This window comes from Penaeus monodon, chromosome 14 (genome assembly GCF_015228065.2).
Source record: "Penaeus monodon isolate SGIC_2016 chromosome 14, NSTDA_Pmon_1, whole genome shotgun sequence".
Taxonomy (NCBI): domain Eukaryota; kingdom Metazoa; phylum Arthropoda; class Malacostraca; order Decapoda; family Penaeidae; genus Penaeus; species Penaeus monodon.
This window is the reverse complement of record NC_051399.1, coordinates 6481761-6489260: the sequence shown is the minus strand read 5'-3', so window position 1 is coordinate 6489260 and position 7500 is coordinate 6481761. Positions and strand designations below refer to the sequence as shown.

At 43.6% G+C, this 7500-nt stretch overlaps 1 protein-coding gene across 1 annotated transcript in view; it reads left to right on the top strand.

Annotated features, from left to right (window-relative positions):
• LOC119580811 (glycogen phosphorylase-like) overlaps positions 1–7500 on the top strand; it is a 19747-nt gene that overhangs the window by 1048 nt on the left and 11199 nt on the right. The gene's annotated exons all lie outside the window — the stretch shown is intronic.

The following is a 7500-nucleotide window of genomic DNA, read 5'->3' as shown; positions in this document are numbered from 1 at the left end:
AGATGAACGGGATAAACGTTATTTATCTGTAAATATAACACGTGAAGACTCTTATCTAACTTTTTATAGCTGGAGATGTGTAGATTATATTAAAGGTAATTGATCTAGCTGAGTGGCAGGTAAAATATGATACTAGTGATGTTGAGTAATTGCACTGCAACTGAGGGGTCACGCCTTTCTCGCGCGATGCCAGTTGTACCCATGACTGCTTGTATAATTTGCAAATATAACCGTGTTAGGTCTAAAGGAACGGGATTATCAGTAATATAAGAAAACAAAGAAAAAAATCCTCTAGACTTGTGTTAAAATTCCTCGGGTTATTTCTTCGTTGGAAGAGCAGGGTAGTAAAAGCAAACAGGATGATGTTCACTTTCCTGTGTAGATAGTTGATAGCTATTGGAAAGGATGAGCTTGAAGTAGAAAATTCATTGTATCTGTAGGCACTGTATATGTGCACGTACTGTATGAGTGGGTACATGTTTGTGAGCGCGCGTTTGTTTGTTGTGATTATTTTCCATTAAAAAAGAAAAGTTGAAATAAATCAACAACAGAGAACGAGATAAACGTGTAACTAGGTGCATTAAGATCATATCAAATCGGTCACTATACCATAACTTGATTTTCCATATTTCCAGTTGGAAGACAAAACGAAAAAAAGTTTATCTATCTATCTATCTAGCTAGCAAGCTAATTAATCCATGTAATTTATGTATAGTCTTCAAATGTCAATTCGTTTGGTGTTGCAACTAACAAAATGAGAACTACATGCTGGCGTTGGTGAAGCCGAGGGTGGTAGTCGCCTCGGTCCATCCAGGCAGGCATCACTGCTCGAGGTTGCCAAGGTTCTCGCGATACGGGTGTTGCTAGGTGCTCTGAACGACCGGCAATAGTACTCTGGCACTGCCTTTGAGTACTGTCCCATCCCCCTCCCCCTCTCACCCCATCACCCTCCTTTCTCCCTCCCCTTCCCCCTTCTCCTTCCCCCTCCCCCCTCCCCCCGTCTACCGCATTGGCTGCTTGGCTTGTGTTCGGTCGATCATTTTTTTCTTTCCTTTGTTGGTTATGTCTACTTAAATTCAGATTCTGTTCTTCGTATCCTTTTTTTTAGACTGCTTATTTATTGGTAGGGTATTAGTTAAAGGGGAGAAAAGGCATGTTAGGGCGAACTATGATTTTAATAGCTAATGTTATGTTAGAAAAAAAAATATATTGCTTTACGTTTCATGTATAATAGGTACTTGAGAAAGTGTTTCCCAAGTACGGTGTAATAATTCTTTACTTAAGAGTATGTTTGTGCTAAAATAAATGACCTGGAAGTAATTTTGTATTTATCAAGAACACAACATTTTAAGATGATTTGTGATTCGCTTTCGCTTACGTCGAGATTCCAATAATGCCATATTTGACGTGTGAATAGATATGAAAGCAAAGAGGCGAGTGATCTAGAGGCGTGGTGTAAAGGAGATGAACTTGGGTAGATGCATTGGGGGCGGGGCTTGGTGCGGGGGCGGGGCTAAGCGAGAACTGAGGTCGTTGCACAATTTAAATATACTTGTGGGGCGCCTTTTAGACGCACATGCTGGGTGGGGTAGGGTAAAGGGTATGCGTGTTTGTCTTTGTTTTATTTTAGTTTTTGTATATTGCATATGGAATATAAAATATAGACTATGCCCGTGGACGTGGGTAAATTCTCTTTCTCTTTCTCTTTCTCTTTCTCACTTATATACTATATACTTAATATACCACATATACCTCCTGACTCTATAAGCTCTGTGGTTCACTCCCCCCCTCCCCCGACATCAGCCATGTATGATTTTTTCGATAAAGAATATCTTCAAGAATCTTTTAATTAATTAATTGTAGTATAAACGTCCCTCGAGAAGAAATGACTTCATATTATATTTCTGATTTGAACGCAGACGCCTGTCTAGCAAATCGGCTTACTGTATTTTTCACCAAAGGCTTCGCGAGCTAACCTCCCTCCCACCTCCACCCCCCGGGGCTATCTGGGGGATCGCGATCCACCAGCTGGGAACTTCTGCTTTATGCTCTGTGTACTCTGGACTCTGTGTGCTCTATACTCCTGTGTGCAGTGTTCTGTACTTTGTGAATTCTTTACTATGTACATTTTGTGGTTGATTCTTTGTGCTCGGTATTCTGTGTGCTCTGTTCTCTGTACATTTTATATATATGCACTGTGCATGTTTTGTACACTGTAATATGCTCTGTACATTCTGTATGGATATGCTTTGTGTGAATTCCATATATAAATATGCTTTGTACATCCTCCATATATAGGCATATGCATCCTGTATATAGGTTCAGTACACCCTGTATGTTTAAAGGCTCTTTACACCCTGTATATGCAAAGGCTCTTTACACCCTGTATATGCAAAGGCTCTTTACACTCTGTATATGCAAAGGCTCTTTACATCCTGTATATGGAAGAAAACCCCACAATACAAAAACTAGATTTATTGAAAATGAGACTACAGTTTCGAAATCCACCTAGATTCCATCCTCAGGTTGGATGGAATCCAGGTGGACTTCGAAACTGTAGTCTCATTTTCAATAAATCTAGCTTTTGTATTGTGGGTTTTTCTTCCATAGTATCAGCAAGGAAGAGTGTTTTTCCATTCACCTTGTATATGCAAAAGCTCTTTACACCTTGTATATTCAAGGGCTCGTAAATGTGTAAACTATATTTATGAGTGTCGCCTGAACCGCGTAGGTCTAAATCATTATCTGTTTAATAAAACGCATGTTTAATATCATCGGCCGAAGTCACTGGTTCCCAAAGTGGGCGGGATGGGGTGTGGAGAGACCTCAAGGGGGGGGGGATTGAGGCAGAAGGGGGCGGTAGGGGGGTGCGATAGCTAAAACTGAAAAAAAAATATAATGGTTTACTAAATTAGATTTTATTTGTGAAATGAATCTGTGTTTAATCTTGTTTTCAGTTCGAAGCATAGCAGAATATAAAAAAAAGGTTTGTGTTCGCCTGTGATAGTAGAGGACGGGGGGGGGGGGTGCTAGGAATCCACCTGGAAGCTAAGGGGGCGCCGGCCCTGAAAAGCTTGGGAACCACTGTCTTAAATGTTCCGATGAAGGAAGGGAGAGAGAGAGGGAGAGGGAGATAGAGAGATAGATAGAGGGTGGGTTGTATAACACTACAGAAATTCGTGTAGAAAAGGGTCACGCTGCCCCCCCCCTCCCATGTGGTATTGATTTTGGGGATCGCGGGCGGGTGGGCGGGCGGGCGGGAGAGGTCATGCGCTGGTGTCCCTGCAAAGGTTAGAGGTCACGTGGTGCCGTTTTCCCTAGGTGAAGTCTACATGACCGCATTATTATTTTATTAATATTATTTTTTTTCTTTTTTTTTGAGGGAGGGAGGGTTATAGAAAATAGAAGTCTGGGATTCTGTGCTCTCGATACGGGTTGAGCGAGCCTCCTTGTTGGCACCGTCGTGGCGTGATTGGCACTGTTCTTCATCTCACCTGATTAGCTGTGTGGGCCAAAGGGACAATGGATCTTGTAGGAAAACGGGATATTGGGTTTGTTCGAAAAGTGAGTTTGACTTCTCATTACATTGAAGTGTTTAGTGTACCTTGAAGGTAAAGGCCGATACCTGTTTAGAACAAAAACAAATCAGCACAAAGCAAAAAAAAAAAAAAAAAAAAAAAAAAAAGATATTTACCAACAAATAAGCCTAAAACAGACATACAAATACATAAACAAACGAAGTTCAAGAGGTGATCTAAAGCAGGCGTTTGTGTGTGTGTGTGTGTGTTTTTTTTTTTTTTTTTTGAGATCTTAGCATATATCTGGAGCAGGAAATAGACAAGGGTGAGTGAGCGACAAAGATAACAAAGATAACGAATCCCAGTAAGGTACAGTCCCCTCCAGGATAACCCCGCGGGTCATTGATCTCGGCGAAAGGGTGCCAGGGAAGAATATTCGCATGGCACCAGAGGTCTTTTTTTTAATGTATCTTGCATTCGTGGATAAGGTTTGCCTTATTTTTTTTTTAAATTTCGGATCTGCCATGTCAGTGGAATGAAAGTTATATAAATAAGCTGTAGGCTGGGTATGTCACCCTTTTACAGCCTCCGCGTTGTTGATCTTTGCCAAGAGGAAGGCATGTTGACTCCTCAGCGCATTTCCTCAGTGCCATGCTGTCCGGCGGTTCTTTACATATAGAGGGATAGATTTACTGATATTCATATTTATAAAATACATACATAATTAATACTTACATATTTGACATATAATATATACACATTTATTGTATAATATTTGCATTCATACTTTAATACGTAAAAGCATATTTAATGCTTACATGCTTACTTGTATATTTATATATATAAACATAATGTATAATGTATTATATATTATGTGAAATTTAATGTTACATCTATCAATCCGTCTATTTATTTTTTTTAAGTGTTTGACTTTATTTCAATTTTCACGAGCCAAAATAATAAGCAAAAAAAAAGTAGATAAGCTTAACAAACACATATAAAGCAGTCAAAGAATAACAGTGGGATGAGACAACTTGGCAGTGGCCGCTTATTTTTGTTGTTTTTGGAGAATATTACGCGAACTTGGCACGCTCGTCTTGGAAGTAGCCACCTGGCCTGACCTAGCCAAGGGCCGCGCTTCGTCAAGGTCAAATTGGACGAGAAGGTGACCTACCTGTTTGGGGGGAGGGGGGGGAGGGAAGGTGTAGGTGGTTGTGTGGGTTTGCGTGCGGTTCTGGCATCCTGTGGGGTTGGGTTGATTGCGTGGTTGGTGTGTGTGGTATTGGGTTGTGAGGTGGGTGTGGAATTGACGATGCCTTGGGGTTGGAAAGGTGTATGTTTACGGATGGTGTTGCGCCGTCGGGAGGGAAGGAGACAGAGCTGGCGAGGGGGGGAGGGGGAGCGCTACGCATTCATTCATTTTTGTACGCGCAGAAAATAGCGTTCCAAAACCGGTTCCTGTTGCCACGACGAACTCCAAGTCGAGAGGTGATTGTTTGCCTCTCCGTTAAAGAAACCAAGGGGACAAGTAGATTATCTAAAGTCTGATAGCCCACTTTTTCGAAATCGCGTTGTTTATCCCGGGTTATCAGGCGGTGATTATGACACATCTCGTCGAGACTAAATGAAATATTTGATAGCTGCACTTCCACGAGAAAACAAGGATGAGCATGATTTGAAGGTTCAATCATAAGGCTTATTTCACTTGGAGCGAATGTGATGCAGGATAAACCGCAGATAGCTCTTGCAGTCTTACTTAATTATATGTCATGTTGGTTCTGTAGATAGGGGTCTTAGCAGGAATATCAGTGTGTCACGTAGGGCTTCCATCTCTCAACTACAGATCGCTGTAGGAGGCGGGAGATAAGTCAGGCACAATCTGTCGACGTCGGGGTTGAGATATATTGGGGAAAGTGGTATTAGATTGAGCTTGATGTCTGATGCCAGTCTCCCGATGCGTTCTCAATATGGCGTCTGCCTTTCGGGGCGTTGGACAACCATTTAAACTGCGGAAGGCACTCTTACAACAGATGCGAAGGAGAAATAGCTTTGATCAGACTTAAATGGCAGCGAAAGAACTGATTAACCTCAGCGCCCCGATGGCGACACATGGAAGTTTTTTGTTTCAGATAAAATGTGGGTATCCGGCGGACGCGGTCCCTCAGGTGCAACATTCAGTGAAATCGGAATGCCCTTCGTATATCCCCAGGTTCTTGTTATTAAAACAACAGAGGCCGGTGAAGGGTTGTTTGTTGTCCAATCTTCGCCATTTGCATTGGATGTCACACCTTCAGCGCCGTGACCCTTTGCATAGAGCATACGAAGCTATCCTTTGCAATTGCTTCATTTTAAAGCTTTATTTGACGAATAGAACCGGGAGAAAAACCTTTTCTTCAGCATATTAGCGATGTTCTACGCAGCTGAATTCGGTGGTTCATGAGCAGATCTGTTCTTCCTCGACCCTCCCACCATCTGCGGCATTTCTCGCATTCGGTGCCAGTGCCATACAACCAGGTGTCGTATGACTGTTGCATTGGCAATGACGTAATTATAGGTGTATATTTGACAGTAGTTTTTACCTTCATACCTCTTACTTCCACCTTAAACTAGCTCTATATCCACATCTCTCTCCAGCGTTTACCTTCACCTCCCCCACCACTCTTTTATTCCTCTACAACCACCCTGTTGTTGTTTGCAACTCCCTCTCCCTCTCCCTCTCCCTCTCCCTCTCCCTCTCCCTCTCCCTCTCCCTCTCCCTCTCCCTCTCCCTCTCCCTCTCCCTCTCCCTCTCCCTCTCCCTCTCCCTCTCCCTCTCCCTCTCCCTCTCCCTCTCCCTCTCCCTCTCCCTCCTAGCCCCGCCCACCGTCGCCCTACTAGTGCCCGGTCGATCAGGACATCCTCAAGGGCAGATGAAGGGCGGAGTCAGAGAACCCAGACTTGGCCTGCTTCGTCGACGGGCTAATGGGGGGGTATTGCGCGAGAGGGGGTGGGGGTTGGGGGAGAGAAGCTGGGAGGGAGGGGAGAGGGGGAGAAAGGGGAGGGAGGAAGGGAGGGGAGAGGCTCCCCCATGTTACGTAGTTTACTATAGTTGCTGTGACCGGGAGTTAGATCATCATGGCAATCGATGGAACATGATTTTAAAGGTGATGGGCGCATCGATCCTCCTTTGCGTATCGCCGTGTTTTTAGGGTTTGTTGTTTTTTGTATGTTTATAGTAGTCGTTTTTAATCGTTTGAAATTAAGTTCTGTTGAAGGAATTCATCATATAACCTGTACCTACCCCCACCCGAGAGGTTAAAAGGGGAGAAAGCCTTTAGGTTTACGCGGCGTTACGAGCGAACCGGTTCTGTCATGAACCGCAAAGAGTGTATGTTGAACCTGTAGTTGCGCATGGAAGAATAGTGTGTGTGTGTGTGTGTGTGTGTGTGTGTGTGTGTGTGTGTGTGTGTGTGTGTGTGTGTGTGTGTGTGTGTGTGTGTGTGTGTGTGTGTGTGTGAGAGAGAGAGAGAGAGAGAGAGAGAGAGAGAGAGAGAGGGGGAGAGGAAAGGGGGAAGAGCGAGAAAGGGAGAGGAAGAGAAAGGAAGAGAGAGGGAGGTATCTTTGTTTTGTACGGAGGAATGTGTTTGTTTTTGTTTTTGTGTGTAAAATGGGTGTGGGAGGGGGGGCCTTGCACCTGCCTGCACTTAAAAAAAAATAAAAATCCTCGTATTTTTTATCTGTTTACATTCTTTGCTTCTGAGTTACATTTTATTGCATCGTTTGCCTCGCCTTGTATTATTTATTTTGAGTTAACTGAATAGGATGGGTGGGTGGATGGCTGGGTGGATGGCTGGGTGGATGGGTGGATGGGTGGATGGCTGGGTGGATGGGTGGATGGCTGGGTGGATGGGTGGATGGCTGGGTGGATGGTTGAGTGGATACATGGATATAAATATGCATCGGTACGTAAGTGTAGAGAATGGGTTATGTGCATGATCCATGT